The 18,282-nt window shown below is 49.7% G+C and overlaps 1 long non-coding RNA gene across 1 annotated transcript; it reads right to left on the bottom strand.

The window, feature by feature from the left end:
• Positions 1–13,989: 13,989 nt before the first annotated feature.
• On the bottom strand, positions 13,990–17,869 carry LOC123381933. The gene is made up of 2 exons (XR_006589549.1): positions 16,705–17,869; positions 13,990–15,182 (listed from the first exon to the last, which is right to left on the bottom strand). It is a non-coding gene; the product is annotated as an uncharacterized LOC123381933 (long non-coding RNA).
• Between the last annotated feature and the right edge of the window lie 413 nt (positions 17,870–18,282).

Genomic DNA, 18,282 nt, shown 5'->3' with positions numbered 1-18,282 from the left:
GGATAAAGAAGATGTGGCTTATATATACAATGGAATACTACTTGGCAATGAGAAAGAATGAAATCTGGCCATTTGTAGCAAGGTGGATGGAACTGGAGAGTGTTATGCTAAGTGAAATAAGTCAGGCAGAGAAAGACAGATACCATATGTTTTCACTCATATGTGGATTCTGAGAAACTCAACAGAAGACCGGGGGGCGGGGAGGGGAAGGGGGGAAAAAAAGTTACAGAGAGGGAAGGAGGCAAACCATAAGAGACTCTTAAATACTGAAAACAAACTGAGGGTTGATGGGGGGGGGGGAGAGGGGAAAGTGAGTGATGGGCATTGAGGAGGGCACCTGTTGGGATGAGCACTAGGTGTTGTATGGAAACCAATTTGACAATAAGTTACATACAAAAAATAAAAATTTAAAAATTTAAAAATTTAAAAAATAACCCAAGAGCCTCCTTGTGATTCTCTCTCTCTCTCTCTCTCTCTCTCTCTCTCTCTCTCTCTCTGCCCCTCCCCTGCTTGCATACTCTTTCTCTCTTTCTCAAAATAAATAAATAAACTTAAAGAATTAAAAAATAAAATAAAATGTAGATACTGAGCTCCGGGAGCGGGCAGGGAGGTGGGATCAAGCTTGCCACCTTCTGCCTTGCTCAGAAGTACAATAGACCTTTGAGAGTATCTAATATCTTCCATAAACTGCAGCAGCCAAGTCGAACTTAAATATTTCAGTGACCCCTTCAGATCCTTAATGATGCGATAAATGCAATCCTGGTGTGATTTAGACAACTATTAAAATAAATGCTCCCACTAAAATAAACATTGCTACCCTCAGCATATGTTTACTTGCATAACATAAGCACAAACTTACCTGAATATGCAAAACCCCAAGCAATGATGATACAGGCAGGGGACGATGGCTGGGCACAAATGAACTGGGTGTGTGCACGTCTTAAGGGCATCTTCTTCCAAGGAGAGGTGGTCTTTCAGCCTTGAAGCCCTCGCCTTGCTTTTCAATTTGGAGAAGTGCCTCCGTGCCTGATGCCCTGCTGCCACTTCATCCATGAATTTCAAATTATGCACAGAAAAGCACTTTTAAAAATGCTCTCCCCGACCTTTCCGCACGGTTCAGCTCAGATGGAGAGCCCCACTCGGGTCTTTACCATTTCTCATGTCACAGGGATGTCTGTAGGGCCCTGGACCACAAGAGGTTTGGGAGCAAGGGAGGGGCATGATCAGATTTGCTGATCACATCTGGAGGCATGAGCTTTGAGGAGTCTATTGAAGGAGGCACGAACCCAGGGCCTGAATTTAATTCATCTTCAACATTACAGTTCTTTAATCGGCTACCTTTGTTCATTATGTGAAACAGAACATTTGAGAAGAAATTAAATAGGTTTGAGATGATGCCCAGGGGTCACAGGACTCAATGAAAGAGCAATCAGAAAGAGTTTGCTCTTGTCCATCTCGTTCACTGTGACATCTTCAGTGTCTACCTTGGGTGCCTGGCAAACAGAGCATGCTGGAGACAAGTGCAGAAAGAAGGGAGACAGAGAGGGAAGGAAAGAAGGAAAAGGAGGAAGAGTAAAGGAACTCTCAAAAATCCAGGCCACACAGAAACCCAGCCCCAAGCCCTGGGTCTACTACTTACTGGCTGTGTGACTTTAGGAAGATTTCTTAATTTCTCTGAGTCTCCATTTCCTCATTTTGAACTGAGGACAATAATACCTTCTTGTTATGAGTCTTACACAATATATCTCATACAAAAATATCTAGAACAGTGCCTGACACAGATTAGGCGCTTCATTCTATAAATGTTTGTTGAATGAAAGAAAGAAAAGAAGATGGAGGGAAGGAAGAAAGAGAGAGAAAGGGAAGAAGAGAAAGAGAAATGGAGGGAGGAAGGGAAGGAGGAAGGAAGGAAGGAAGGAAGGAAGGAAGGAAGGAAGGAAGGAAGGGACTAACAGAAGTCCAGTTGAACAGTTCTTTCCACCCATGGGTCCTATCTCGGTGCTTTAAGAAAATCACATTTTTGCACAAAAAGGAAGAAGAAGGGGAGGGGGGGTAGGAGAAGAAGAAAGTCCAGTTGTTTCCCTGTGGATAAATGGCCCTGGAGCTTGGGGACATTGGGTACGGCACACGGGGCCCAGTTGATCACTTCCCCAGGCACGTCAGCGGAGCACAGCCTGCCTCCTTATTTATGTGCCAGGTTTTCATCATTTGCTATGCGCACTTAGGGGATTCATTCCCAAGGAAGTGCAGCCAGCAACATGCCAGGTAGTCAGACAACACAGACAACAGCAGCTAAGGCTGTAATTCCTATCCCATCAACAGCCCTTCAACAAAAAGAGGAAGAACAGACAACTGAAAGCTTCTATTCAAAGTCAATAATAAGAAGTGATAAGGAATGGCAAGGGGCCAGCAAGAGGTGGGCAGGAGGAAGGTGGGGAGCCAGCCAGCCCTCGCCCTTTGTGCCAGCCACGAAACAGAAGATCCAGTCAAGCTGTGCACCGTGAGCCTGCTTCGCTTTTAGGCAAAAATTTAAATTTTTCCAATTTAGAAAAAAAAAAGTTTCAGACCTTACTTTTTTCTTCTTTTGCACTCCATAACTTTGGAAGCTTTACAGCTGTATCGCTTGGAATATAAAATGCTTCGGCTGCTGTAGAAAACAGTCTGGCAGTTCCTCAAGAAGTTAAACACAGAATCACTTCATGACCTGGCAATTCCACTCCTATGTATATACTCAAAGGAACTGAAAAGAGAACCCTCAAACAAGTACACGTACACACACACATTCATAGCAGCAATTTCACAACAACCAAAAGGTGAACGCGGTCCATAGGTCTGTCATCGGATGAGTGGATAAACAAATTGTGGTATGTCCATACAGTGGAAAACTATTCAGCCGTAAAAAGTAATGAAGCACTGATACACGGATGAACCTCCAAAGCATTATACTAAGTGAAAGAAGCCAGGCACAAAAGATAACGTATTGTATGATTCCTTTTCTATGAAATCGTATAAAATGAAATGGAATCTCCAGAATAAGCAAATCTACAGAGACAGATGAAGATTGGTGGTTGCCAGGGGTTAGAGTAGAAGGTTATTGGGAGAAAGCTTAATGGGAGAGCAGTTTTACTTTGGCGTAATGGAAATGTTTTGGAACTAGATAGAGTTGCTGGTTGCACAATAACGTGTACTGAATACCCCTGAATTATTCACTTTAAACTGGTTAATTTTGAGGGGCGCCTGGGTGGCTCAGTCGGTTGAGCATCTGACTTCAGCTCAGGTCACGATCTCGCGGTCCGTGAGTTCGAGCCCCGTGTTGGGCTCTGGGCTGATGGCTCAGAGCCTGGAGCCTGCTTCTGATTCTGTGTCTTCCTCTCTCTCTGCCCCTTCCCCGTTCATGCTCTGTCTCTCTCTGTCTCAAAAATAAATAAACGTTAAAAAAAAATTAAAAAAAAACCTGGTTAATTGTGTTATATGAATTTTACCTCAATAAATTATGATTTTTTACTTTTTTAAGTTTATTTTTGAGAGAGAGACAGAGAGAGTGAGTGGGGCAGTGACAGAGAGAGAGAGGGAGATAGAGAATCCCAAGCAGGCTCCACACTGTCAGCATGGAGCCGGACATGGGGCTCAGTCTCACAAACCGTGAGATCATGACCTGAGCCAAAACCAAGAGTCAGATGCTTACCCAGCTGAGCCACCCAGGCGCCCCAGTGGAGAATGTTTCTGAAATATAATTTCATGGGCCTTAACCCAGATCCAATCAGAAGTTGCAAGGATGGGCCCAGGATCTGTTTTCACAAAGTTCCCCAGGGGCTGTGAGCGTGCCCGTGATTGGTGAGGACAGGGCCGGCCCAACTTGTGGCTTCCTTGCCATTCCTGGGTTCCCAGGCCTCCTGCCTTTGACTTGGTTGGCCTCCTGGGGTCTTCTTCTAGCTGGCAATTCATACGAGCTCTGGCCCTCAGTTCTCCCCCTTAAATACTCCTCTGTGCTCACCATCTCCCTCAGACCCCCTCCCACCCCTCCAGGGATTTGGCTCCCAGGGATACCAACCACGGTGGCCTGCTAAGTCCAAAATCCTTCAAGGCCAAGTCTGGCCCAGCCTGTTGGCTTCTCTCAGGCCATTTGCCAAGGGACAGCAGCTTGGAGGCTAGATCTCTAGAACCTGATGGAATTCTCGCCTTGATTCTGTTGCTACTCAATGGCTAAGAGACCAACTCACAAAAGACTGACTGACAAATCAGAGTGCCAATGTGTTTCAAAAATGTCTACTGTTCATCGAGCCCCTCCTGGGTGCCAGGTACTGGGTCGGGCATTTCTTACGGTAACTCCCTCAGGGTAGATCTTATTAAATCCCATTTAAGGAGTGGGGAGGCCAGTCTAACCCCACGGTGCCCCACGGCCCGAAACCTGGCAGTCACAATGGGAAGTGGCCTTGTCAGGAACAGGCACAGGTCTGTCTGTGTCCAGGATGCCTTCTCCTGCTGGCAAGTCCCTGGGAACTAAGTTATAATCTGAAAATGGTCACGGAACGAGAGTCAAGGGAACAGAGCATCTAGAAGTTTTGTCCACAAAGCTACAGCCACAATAATCTTGACCCACATCCCAGGTGAACTGAATGTTGGCATCTCCCCAACACGGTGAACCCTCCCCTTGCAGGATGCCAGGTAAACCCGGCAGATTTCTGTTTGTCTCTAGTCCATCGAGGTACTGCTGACTAGCCCGCATCAGCAGGGAAACAAGTTTTGGAATCCACGGACCCAGGTTCAAATCCCAGCTCCTCCATTTATTAGCTACGTGACTTCAGACCTCAGATGCCTCACTTCCGCTCCAACCTCCAGGATTTTTCCTGCATGGCAAACGTGTGTAGAACTCACAGCCCCCAGGGGTTCGGGCTGGTCCCCGCCCCTCCTGCAGACACAGCATTCCTCCACGCTTTTGCCACATTGTCTTCTGCTACATTCCAGTCCCGAGGGCTGGCTCCGGTCATGTTTATGGGACTTGGGTAATTCTTAATCCTCTCTGTCCTGGCCCTCTCTCCCCTTTGCCCTCAATCCAAACAGGCATATGATCAGGTCCTGGCCCAGACACAGGGTAGATATAAAAAGGACATTGTATCTGAGACTGGGAGCTCGGAGCTCCTTGGGGGTGGATTTCTACCTCCCACAGCTCACTAATAAGGCTCAGGGAGTCACATGGGGACACGTGACCCCCCCTCCCCCCGGGGCCCAGATGGCCTCCCATCTCCCTGCAGACAGAGCAAGCTCCCTGAGACAAAGCGGCTTCCCACCGCCTGACTTCCACTTAGCCTCATGGCAGGCTTACCTGAAATGTTGGGTCATTTCTGAATTCATCCATCGAACCCTCTTGTAATTCCTAATGATTATCATTATTTCAGGGATCCCTGGCCTCGGCTTGTGTTCACCAGACTGTGTCTCCTTAAGTCACTCAGCAGCACAAAGGTCTGCTGAGTGTTCACAACATGCCAGGTGGATTCTACATAAGTTATCTCATTTCATCCTCAAAACAATCTTGGGAGGTGGGTACTACCGTTTCTGTCCCCAGCCCAAAGACAATAACTAACGCTTATATAGCACGGTGTCGCACGGGTCGTTCTCAGTGCTGTATGTTTAACTCATTCCATCGTCCCTGCAGTCCTATAGCGTAGATACTCCCAGGTGACTCCCTTGACTGAGACTCAGAGAGGGGGAGCAAATGACCCAGGCCACCGTTCAAGTCCGAGCAGTGTGGCTCCCGAGGCCCCCAACCACTCGGCTACACTGCCTCCTGTTTTTCTCCAAGCGGGTTCCACATGTAATTTCAGCAACCCACAGATACCATTACAAATCGATAGGGTGCGAGCCAGATGAGGCTTGGCTCAGCCACACAGGTTCCTGAGGTGCTGAAGGACAGACCACACAGATTGATTTCTCGGCTGAGCCTTTAAATGTCAGCGTGTGCGTGACCACCCCAGACCTTGGGCACGGAAATAAAATGCAGAAGGAAAGGGCATTCTAATGCGGGGGATGAGGGGGAGTCTGGGCAACAGAAAGCAATGGCCTGGGGCACACATGTGTGCGGGCTGGTGGGCATCCCGGGGCTGTGGGGAGGAGCCCCTCGTAGGCAGTGGGGGATGGAAACAGGGAGGGGGAAGGGGTAAGAGCGGCACCCTTGACCTTGGGCTGCTGGGAAGCCATTTATGGCATGACACCAACCCAGGAGAGCTGGGTCTTAACCTGATTTAGCTCCTCTATCCGTATTGATTAGTCACTATTAGGAACTGCTCATTTAGACCAGCCAGGCTGCCTGAGCACAGCTTGTCGTCACAAACGCAGTGTTGGAAGAGCAAAGACAGCTCAACCTCCCTCCCGCCCCCAGAATTCACCCAGACCCCCTCTTGTCACCAGGCCCCACTGCATAGCCCTCTGGGCCTGCCCGGTCCAATCATTCACTATTCTAGGAGCTGAGGGGACAGACACACACATGAGAGAGATGTCCCCACCTAGTCTCACGCAGCCAGGAAGGGGAGACTGGCAGGATAAGGAGGAAACAGATGCACACCTAAGATGAATTTCAGATGTGTTGTGTGCAATAAAGAATAAGATGAGGTGACGTGAGAGAGGCTGGGGGGGGGGTGGTGGGAGCGGGGGACGAGGGAGAAGGTAGCCCAGGAGGACCTCTCCAAGGAAGTGACATTTGAGCTGAATTCTGAGTGATGGGGGGAATGGACCATTCTGAGATCTGAAGAAAGGCTTCTCAAGGCAGGCAAAGGCCCTGTAGCAGGTGCAGACTCAGCCTTTGGACCATGAAATTAGTGCTGTGAGTGGCAGAGAGGTGGGTGGTGAAAGGGGAAAGGAGGGTGGGATCAGATGGACCCCTAACCCCTGGTATTTTGTCTCTGTGGAATGGTTGACCTTCATCAAGAACCCAAGTTCACCATCAGGACTTGACATCATTGGGCCTCTTTCTCCTCCTTCCATCTATGTTCCCGAATATGACTCCGGGTTGGCCCCTTGCCTTCACATTCTGGGTAAAAGATTAAAGAAAGAAGATGACTCTTGTCCAACCATGACTCCTTAGAGAGAGATCCAATGTAGGAGGCTGAGAAAGGACCCTGGGGACTGGGAGGCCAGAGGAACTTCCCGACCACTCACTCATCCAGCTCGGCCCTAGGCTCTGTCTCGGGTCCAGATCTGCCCTCTGCTCCTGCTGGTCCAATATAGGCAACGACCTTGCCCAGATTCCTCTTAGAGAAATCCTTCTCACTTGCCTAGTATAAATGATTCTGACTCTGTGTGGTCTTTCTTGACTCACATCGCATTTCATTGCTGGACTGGGTTGGTTGGTTGTTTTTTAATGTTGATCTGGCATTTGTTTGAAGATCTATTTGATCTTTCGTTGCCTTTTGTTGTATATTGTAGTTTTCTGAATACTCGTCTCTTCCATGATGCCACAAGGTCTACGGAGAGCGGGACTTCAAATAGCCTGGCCGCAAAACTCTAGGTGAGACACTTAGGCTTTCCAGACGTCTGCTTCCTTTGATTCCCACAGAAGCTGACCCTGAAACCAGGATTCGCTATCAGAAGTTTATTGGGAGGCCATCCCGGGAAATGCCAAAAAGCAAATGGGGAAGGGAGGCAGAGAAAGGCACCCTCAAATAGGGCGTTTTACCAAGCAAGTTACCACACTGGGCAACTGGATTCCAAACCTGCTGGGCAACCCCAGGGAGGCAATGGAGAATACGGGTGTACGACTTGGCTGAACTTTGCAGTCAGTACAGATACCTGAGTTCCATGTACAGAGATTCAGAAATAATTGGTCTGGGATGTGACCTGGGCATCAAAGGTTTATATATATATATATATATATATATATATATATATATATATTCCCCAGGTGATCAGATATGCATCAAAGTTCAAGGTCACTGGTGCAGCATACACATCAGAGCTGTCTGAGTTGGGAGGTGAAAAACTGGGGTGCTATCCACCAACTCTCTGTGCCCTGTTCGTTGAAGAGAGAGTTCCAGCTTATTCTATGAATGGTCTTAGCGTGCTCCCCTGGCCAGAAAAAAATGTAAAAATAAAACCCCCAAACTCATAGACGTTTGTAGTCAGTCTTGGGCGCACGAGGGCGTGTACAGGCAGGGGGTTGACAGCATTGCTACATCCTTTATCTCTAAAGCGGGGCTTTACAGGGGCGCCTGGGTGGTTCAGTTGGTTAAGCAACCGACTTCGGCTCAGGTCATGATCTCGCGGTTTGTGAGTTCGAGCCCCGCATCAGGCTCTGTGCTGACCGCTCAGAGCCTGGAGCCTGCTTCGGCTTCGGATTCTGTGTCTCCCCCTCTCTCTACCCCTCCCCTGTTCACCCTCTGTCTCTCAATAATAAATAAATGTTAAAAAAAAAATTTAAGTAGGGCTTTATAGAAGTGGCTTTGTGGTAGCAAATGTCTATTCGGTACCCGGCACACAAGAGGCACTCCACGAATGTTGTTATTAGGATCTCTTCTGCGGGTTATTGCCATATTCCCTTCAGCACCCAGCTGGGGGATTTGCACAGACTGGACACCCAGTGGCAGGAATGATCTCCCCTCTCAGACAGCAACGCTGGGAGGCTGAATCGATGGGGCTGTTGAGACGCATCTTTCAATCCTGCAGTTCCTGAGAGTCTGAAATAGTGTCTTTCCCTAGATCATCTGATATGGGCGGCACGCTGGAATCACCTGAGGACCTGACAAGAAAATACACACGCCTGGGTCCTGCCCCCAGAGATTTCTGATTTAATTGGTCTGGGGTGACGCCTGGGCATTCCGGATTTGTAGCAGCTCCCCTGGAGGCTTTAACGTTGCTGACTTGGTGACTATTAGCCAAGGGTGGAGGGTCAGGTGGAGGGTTGGCAGGGATGAGCAGAGATAGGATAGTCGCATAATTCTCCCCTCTCCTCCATCCAAAACCTATATCGTCCACCGTGTCCTGGGGCTTTCAGAGACTCCAGTATCCAGGAGAGAGGCAGGATCGGGCCTGAGCCTGGCTGGTCCCCTCTCAAAGGCCGGCCACCCACCAACACAGGTAACTTCCTGCTCATTCTGACATGCGTCTTCCCCCACATCCAGCTAACCCTGCCTCCAGCCCACCCGGGCTCACCCCGCAGACCCTCCCCGGGTGTCCCATGTGCCAGGCGCCAGATGAGGTGCAGAGGCACAGGGATGCCACAGTCTTCACTGACCCCGCTCCCGAGAGGAGAAAAACCAACCCTCACACATTCAAAGGCCTCGATGGAAGTCTGCCTCCTTGCAGTAGGGCCCGAGGGACAGAGGGAGAGTGCCTTAGGACAGGTTCTCCAGAAGAGCCTTACAGAAACGCCCTGAGATTGGTAGCGATTAATATCTTTCTTCAAAAATAAGGAGGGGTTGGGGCGCCTGGGTGGCTCAGTAGGTTGAGCGTCCAACTTCAGCTCAGGTCATGATCTCACGGTCCGTGGGTTCGAGCCCTGCGTTGGGCTCTGTGCTGACCGCTCAGAGCCTGGAGCCTGTTTCCGATTCTGTGTCTCCCTCTCTCTCTCTGCCCCTCCCCCATTCATGCTCTGTCTCTCTCTGTCTCAAAAATAAATAGACGTTAAAAAAAATTTTTTTTTAATAAATAAATAAGGAGGGGCGCGTGGCGGGCTCAGTCGGTAGAGCATGTGACTCTTGATCCTAAGGTCGTGAGTTCAAGCCCCATGGGGGGCATGGAGCCTACTTCAAAACAAAACAAAGTCACAGGGAGAGGGATGGGATAAACAGTTTCAGGGCCTTCATGATGCTTCTACCAGGCAGGGTGCTGGGCACTGCACACACATCGTTAATAAAAGCAGCCCATGTGTATTGTGTACCTACTGTGTGTCAGGACCCTTCTAAGTGCTGGTTTAGTCCCCACTTACTCCTGTGAAACAGATGCTGTTGTTACCCCATTCCACAAACGAGGACACTGAGGCTTGGAGAGGGGAAGTGACTTGCCCAAGGCCACCCTGGGGTGGAGCCAGGACCGAGGCCCAGGCTGCCGAGCCTCCTCCCTGAACCATCACATTCCCAGCCTCCCATCGCCAGCTTGCCTCCTCACAACCCAGTGAACGAGGCGTCATTATCTTGTTCTTAATCAGAGACGGTGACGAACAAGGAGGCTGCAGTCAGACCATGGGCTCCGAGTCCAGTCCTGGCCTGCCCAGTTCTGAAACCGTTCCTGGTCCTTTGCCCCAGCCTGTTCCCATGGCCCAGCATTCCTTCCACGGCCCCACCCTGTTGGGGCGAGTCTGGACTCTCTTAATCATTTCCTGCCCCTTGAAGACCAGGCCCGGAGGGCAGACCCTGCCAGCTGCCTGCTTAGCCTCGCTGGGTCTCAGCCACGGCCATGGCCTCCTTCCCCACCGGCCCCTGCACGAACACCCACGGCCATCAGGTCAGGCCCACTCAGCACAGAACGGACATCTCTAGCCCCACAAGGACGGTGCCTATTTGTAGGCGCCGAGGGTGGCCTGATGTTCCTGCTGGGGTGTCTTGCCTTGTCCCATTTCCATCGTATTTTTAACCGGGGCTGTGGGGGCACCGGGAAGGATGTGTTTTGCTGGAGTGAGCACAGCCCAGCCGGTCTCAGGCACCCACCACCAGCTCCTCACACCCAACTGGGCACATAGAGCAGGACTCACCCTCTCCCTCCACCCAGGCTCGGATCTTTGTCCCTTTGAGAAAGTTCAGGAAGGCTGCTCTGCACTCCGGGAAAAGACTGTTACCAATCTAAGGGCTTGTAATGAACCAAATTATGCTGGATTAATTGGTTGTCATTAGCAGTGCCGGGGAGGGGGGCTGGGGAGCAGCGGCGTCCACCGAGCCTGGGAAAGAGAGAGGCGGAGGCAGACGCAGCCCACAGTACAAAACGCGCTGCACAGCTTGTGCGAGAGAAGAATTCCTTACTGTCAGCTCCTGACAAAATCGCCAAGGCACCCACTCTCGCCTCTGACAGCACCTCTATTCTGAAACTGGACTCCCAGCCTTGGGCTCTGAACGTTGTGGCTCCAGGTGAATCTGTCCTTGTTCACAAGAGCCATAACACAGCCTTGATGATAAGAATGAGTCTGTACCAGCCCCTACGTCCCCAGTGGGCTTCAGGGTCAAGTGACAAAGGGATCGGGAGGCCCCCGTCTCTCGGCTGCACATCCTCCTTCCTGCCTTGATGGAAATGGCGAGTGAGGAGGCCCCAGGTCGGTAATCACATCTGGTTAAGTGTTTGCAGGAAACAGAAGACGGAGGCTCAGGAGAGCGCATGCGGTGGAACAGCACTGGCGTAGAGACGAGAGCACCTGCCAGACGGACTCAAGCCCGCAGGTGTCTTATCCTGGCTCTGCTACAGACAGGTTATGTGGCCCTGGACAAGTCACTCCCTTCTCGGAGCCTCAGTGTCTTCAACTGAGGAGCACCGAAATGAACAGTTAATGTTAATCTGTGGGTCTCAGACACTGGGAGGAGGTGAGGATCTTGCAGCCATTAACTAAGACTTAGGAATCTTTGCAGGTACTCTACATTGTCTATGGGTGGGGCGAAGGATACTGTGGGCGGGGCAAAGGGTACTGTGGGCGGGGCAAAGGATAGCCTCACGCTCACATGTACTATTGTTTTTCAAGAGAACATCGAATCGATGGTTATTAATAAAATTCTATTTTAAGACACCCGCTGAATGCATAGGAGGTTTGATATATTTTCTCGTTGGGTGATACTGTATCTTTTTTATTTTTCTTGTGGTGAAATAGACATGACATAAAATTTACCATCTTAAGCACTTGTAAGTGTAAAATACAGCAGCGTTAATGAAATACATTCACGCTGTTGGGCAACCATCACCACTCATCTTCTCAAACTGAAACTCTACCCATTAAACACTAACTCCCCATTGTCCCCTCCCCTTCCCAGCCCCTGCTGACCACTGGTTAACTAAAAGACACTAAAAAGGCAGCCATTCTTCTTATATGGGGTCTGTGGAATAAATTGATGTCAAGAAGAAGTTCTACTTCCTGAAAAGGTATGAGCTCTTGACCCAGATGTGCAAAACCCCTGCCTAACGTCTAGTGATTCTGTGTTTTCTGATGCCAAGAGTTAAAAACCATCCCGGTAATCTGTTTTCCCCTAGAAGGAAGATAAATGAAGATTCACCTTTAAGTTTTTTCTCTTCGTAGGGCGGGAATATGGGGGTAGAGTCTACAGAAAGAGTTAGCAGAGACGTTGGAATAGGGGTTCCCTCCACGGGGCTGGAAAGGGCACGGAGGAGCCTTGTGGACAGCAGGAATTATTCTATATCTTGATCTGCTGGTAGTTACATGGGTGTGGACGTATGTAAAATTCACTGAGCTATTCATTTAAGAGTTACGCACTTTGCCGTATGCGTATTATACCCTGAATAACATCATTTTAAAAAGGGAGTGAGCCATCAGTTCAGACGGGTCCAAATAATGACATCCCAGGCAGGGAAGGGTCACATCTTTCCCCTGCCAGGATGTTAGGGGAGTGTATACCTTGCTTGTACAAGCAGGGCAGGATCTGTTGTATCCTGAAATAATGCTACACAATGGACCATTTGTTATTCATTTGTTAGAGAAAAACCGTGCCTTGGTTGAGCTAGGCCCTTGTAGAAGTCCCTGGAGATGCAGACAGGGTCCCTGACCTCATGGATTTACATCAACCATTGCTATCTCTCTCTCACACCTATAATACATATGGCCGAATTCTGTACTGCCCATCTAAAATCTCCTGTTCATAAAGAAATTGTGGTTTATACACACAATGGAGTACTACGTGGCAATGAGAAAGAATGAACTATGGCCCTTTGTAGCAATGTGGATGGAACTGGAGAGTGTTATGCTAAGTGAAATAAGCCATACAGAGAAAGACAGGTACCATATGGTTTCACTCTTATGTGGATCCGGAGAAACTTAACAGAAACCCATGGGGGAGGGGAAGAAAAAAAAAAAGAGGTTAGAGTGGGAGAGAGCCAAAGCATAAGAGACTCTTAAAAACTGAGAACAAACTGAGGGTTGATGGGGGGTGGGAGGGCGGGGAGGGTGGGTGATGGGTATTGAGGAGGGCACCTTATGGGATGAGCACTGGGTGTTGTATGGAAACCAATTTGACAATAAATTTCATATATTGGGAAAAAAAATCTCCTGTTCAATCTCGGCTCACTTCCTCTTCTACCCTCTCAGCAGAAGTCATCTTAAAGACTCTCTGAGGACCCATGGTGAAGCTCTGGCCAGATGATCTTTAGTAGGGAGTAATCCTCTTTGTCAGGCAAAACAACCTCTATTCCTTTAGAAACCTGTCCATCTTCAAACCCTCTGATCAAAGCATGTTGGTTCTGGGGCGTCTGGGTGGCTCAGTCGGTTGAGCGTCTGACTCTTGGTTTCAGCTCAGGTCATGATCTCACTGGTTCACGAGTTCGAGCCCCACACCGGGCTCTGTGCTGACAGTGCGGAGCCTGCTTGGGATTCTATCACTCCCTCTCTCTCTGCCCCTCCCCCAGAAGAAAATAAGTAAACTTAAAAAAAATTGAAAAACAAAACCAAAAACAAAGCACGTTGGTTTGACTCTAACAAGGTGGTATTGCAGCTCATCCGTTTTTGTTTCTCTGGCCAGGAACTTCTTGAAGACAGGGACTTGCTGTATTCATCTTCGTGTTAATTTCATTTATTCGGCACCAAATATGTGTACAGCACCGTGTTTGGCACGTGGTAAGGGACTCAGGAAGTTAACTGAATGGATAGGAGAGTTCACGAGTGGATAGAGCAGTAAGTCCAGAGTGGCTAAACAGAAGCTGAGGGTCACACAGCCGTGGCTGGACTACGGGTGACACTTGTTCCCAGACGTAGCCCCACCCTCATTTTCCTGGCAGGCGACAGCCACTCCATAAAACTTCCTGTCTAGCCCTTGGAAGAGGTGGGTTTGATTTACATCAGCCATCGGGCAGCAAAAATATGGGCCTTCAAACTTTTATTGCCTTTTTATCATTCCTGGTGACGCACAGAAATATCATCCAAAACATTAGCAATTGCTTTGAAGGTGTGTGTTCCAAGGGTTTGGGGATGGGATGTTTTCTGATTGGATAAGTCAGGGTGTTTCCTCCAGGGGGGGCCCAGGAGCACCAGCAATGCTGGAGCTGATTCAAAAGCAGAAATGATCTTTCAAGCCTCATTTTCATTTCCATCAGCACCCTATCAGACACCTCCTGCCTGAGCCAGTTCCCATCCATGTATAATTTATACATTTGATTTCAAAAGATTAATCTCTGCCTCATTCACAGGGGGGTGGAGCAGGGAGAGCTCCCTCTTTTATTTTTCATGGTGAGCGATCATGTATATTTCCATAGATTTCACTCTGTTTCCACCCGGAGAATTATTTCTGTAAGACTAATTCCAAACTCACTCTCATACTTGTTAGGCTTTTAGGAATAGGTGGGATGGTGGCCATGTATGGTGATTTCTATTTCTGCGGGAGGTGGGCTTGTCCCAAGCATACATATCGGAGAGGAGACCAGCCTGTTGCCTCCTGAGGCTTAGGAATGGCCATCTACTTTGGGGGTGGGACAGGAATGCCGGGAGAAGGCTGAAGCCACACTCACCTGGCACCAGGGTGCCTACTGACCTCTGACACGAGTGTATCTCCATCCCCTGGGTTCCCAGGGCCCTCCTCAAGTAGCTTAAGGAGACTAAGGAAGCTTAAGGAAGCTTAAGGAAGAAGACCAGAACATCACCAGAGAAACACTAAATGCTACTTCCTAAACCTAACAGGTTCCCATAATGCCAGGCTCTGTTCTCCCCTTTTTCCATTTTTCTACCCCATTGCCCGCCTCTGAGAATCTAATCCAATTTTGGAATCCCAGAGTTTCAAGAACTAGCTTAGCAGTGACAGAACCCCTCTCCCCCAGCTCATACCCAAAGCTTCTTCTCAAGGGACTTGTGCTTCTCTGTGCACTAGCAACTTCACCCCTGGCAGTCAGGCCACAGCCTTCCTTCTGGAAATTCTTCCTGGTTGGGCAGCGTGGTAGATTGTATTTTCCAAGATGGCCGCAACAAGGTCTCTCATCCCAGGTGTCCTTATGCTGTGACGCTGATGAGTCTCCCATCGAGAGTTGTGCTCTCAGTTTCCTCCACTCAAATCTAGGCTGACCTGTGACCAGGGCAGAAGTAACATTTCTGCTTCCACCTGGTTCTCTTGGAACTCCCACTCCTGGAACCCAGCTGCCATGCTGTGAGGGAGCCCAGACCACGTGGAGACGCAACACGCAAGTGGCTGGGGGATGGCCCCCGCTGGCATGCTAGCTGACAGCCAGGATCAATGCCAGTCATGTGAATGAGGAAGCCTTTGAAATGACTCCAGCTCCAGCTACCATCTGACCGCAACTGCCCAAGAGATCCTGCACAAGAACCACATAATCAAGTCCAGCTCGTCTACAGCACCAGGAGAGATAATAACAAAATGATTGTTCTCGTGTTAAGCCACGACATACGGGGATGATTCATTTCGAAGCAATAGATAACAGAAATAGGCCCGGTGAGCGGAGCAAGTGAAGACAACACTGGGGCCCTGGCAGCCTTTCCACCTCCCCAGCTGAAAAGACACCCCACATTTATACAAAATCACATGCACATTAGCGCTGGCAGCCTCTGACCCTCCCTTCGCAGAGTTTGGAAAGGAGGACAAAGTGGGGAAGAAAGAGAAATAATATTCACTTAGCGCGGGCCACATACAAGGAAGGTCACTTCTTGCCCACGATACAGATGAAGAAACTGATGTCCAGAGAAGTTAAGTGACTTGAATAAGGTCTCACTGCTAACAAGTGTGCTGTTTGCGAAGTGAGGTCTGCATCAGTAGCCTAAGGTCTAAGACACACGAGGTGGAAAGAGATGCTCAATAAATATTAGTTGAATGAACGAATGAATGAATGAATGCACTCCACTTGCCTTCTCTCTCTGGTCTTTTTCTTTGCTGGTGGCTCAGAGGGCAAGTTGAACATCCAATGGGCAACCTGCCTGGTTTGCTTTTCCCAGAAAGGGCAAGAGAAGGGAAGGAATGGCTGTGAGCTGAACCTAGGACTCCGTGAAGAGATAAGCTTGCGTTCCCGCCAAGCAGAAGTCACCACCCTGTCCTGCCTTTCTGGCCAGGGCCTCGGGGCTACCTCCTTGGGTCTCAGCTCTCTCTTGAAGGTCCAGCTTCCTGCCTGGGTCCCCGGTTGTCCCTTCAGGCCCACCTCGGCCCCACCCTCCTGAATGTGCAGCCTCGGGGGTCAGTTCCCAGGGCAAAACCAATGTCATGGTGATTGCGACCACACAGAAGCAGCCAGGCAGGGCCAGCGGGCTTTTCCGTGCCCCCTTGTCCTCTCCAAGCACAGTTGGAATCAGAAATAACTTCCTCCACTGCCGTGGCTTTTGAGGGCGGCCGCAGGCCCTTATGGCTGCGCTTCCTTTCCCTTGCTCATTTTTTATTCAGCCCAGATAATCACATTTTCCAGGAAAGAGGGAGAAAGCAAGCATGCAGAGGAACCCACTGACCAAGCGCCCACCGTGCCCAAGCACGTGTAATGCACACACGTCATCTCATTTGACTCTCCTCATAATGCTATGAGATACATATTATTACCCTTGTCTTTACAAACGAGGGAAGTGAGGCTCAGAGAGGTGAAATAACTTACCCAAAGTCACACAGTGACTGTGGTTTGGAACTGGATCGCACGCCGTGCCAAGCCTGTGTCTAAAGCTGTTTTCCTCTTTCCCGGGAATCAGAATCCTCTGACGCATACGGGACCATGGCAGGACCAGGAGGTAGCCTCATCTCCGTCACCCAAATATCATGCATGGAGCTGGGGCAACTGGCAGAAATCGCCAGGACCATACTCCGTAAAATGAGTCGGTGCCGCCTCTGAGGCTCTTGGCCTCTGTCTGCAAGACAGTTGAACTTTAGGTACTTGGTTCTGGCCTGAACTCGCTCCTGAGCCAACCACCTCCCACAACTCTGCCTCCCAGAGCTCAGACCAAGCCATACCCTGCCTTCCCCCTGTGGTTCACCTAACCCGCCACTGACTTCCGTGTCAGTACAGTGCTGGGACAGCACCAGCACCTACAGCCCGGGTTCAAATCCTGGTTCTTAATACTAATATGGCCTCTAGCAAGTTGCGCAACCTGCCCTCGGCTCAGTTTCCCCATTTGCAGGATGAGGCTAATGAGACAACTCACCACGGAGGGTTGTGAGGGCTGAGAGTTGTTAGCATGTGGCAAGGCTTATAACGTAGTAAGTTGGCTACCGATACCATTTCTGGTTTGCTTTAAACACCTCCTGAGCATACGTCCTCCACATCCAGAAAGAACCCTTTCCGGGGCCTGCGGCATGCCCTTCCAAAGACCAGACGAAACAGCCCTGCAGCCCCCTCACCTCACCTATCACCCCTCAGAGCACCAGCTCGGGAAGCCAGTGAAGGAAGATGCTCTGTGAAAAATGGGCCAGGTGCGACCTTAATAACTCCCAAGCCAGCCGCACCCCTGTTTCCCTTCATGTGGCACAAACCGCTTCACCCCATTCAGGCCTCACGTTGAACCCTCAGATCATTTCCTTCCATTGCCTGCCCCTGGCCTGGAGGCAGGGCCCTACCGGGAGAGCAGGGGAAACAGCTGCTCATTATCTGGCCCCCTCCTCCCCTCCATTAGGATATGAATCACCTCCTGAGATGGGTCTCTACAGCCAGAGGGTGAATCGGTGACCTCCCGGCTCAGTTCACTAGGTTCCAGGCAGCCCCAGACGCCAGTGACCTTTTCTTTCCCTTTGATGAGTGGAGGCCAGGCTTCAGAGGCAGAGATCCCTCCCCCAGCCCCCAGCCCCCAGCCCAGGTGCAAAACCTCTCCGGCACATCAAGGGATTCTCGATTCTAAGTGGCACAAGTTAGAGTTTGCTGCGCGTGTTTGTGGGTTTTTTTCCATCGGTACCCTGACTGGTAATGGCAAAGCTAAGTTGAAGCCAGGTTGGCCTAGAGGCAGAAGCAGAACGCTAATTCTATATCATGCCTCTCGCCCTCTTTCCAGCTTCGCCGTCCTGAATGTGCCAGGGTAACTCCATCCATCTTCTTAGTCATTCTGCCCATGTCCACCTGCCTAGGGTGTATAGATGGCTGTGCACAGTCGTTGCCTGGTCCCTTCTGTCAGCTGATAAGTATTTGTTCCTGGATCAGAACTTTTTTTTTTTTTTTCAACGTTTTTATTTCTTTTTGGGACAGAGAGAG

The sequence above is a fragment of the Felis catus genome, chromosome E1 (genome assembly GCF_018350175.1).
Source record: "Felis catus isolate Fca126 chromosome E1, F.catus_Fca126_mat1.0, whole genome shotgun sequence".
NCBI lineage: Eukaryota > Metazoa > Chordata > Mammalia > Carnivora > Felidae > Felis > Felis catus.
Note: the sequence above shows the minus strand (reverse complement) of the source record. Positions and strands in the feature narration are given on the sequence as shown.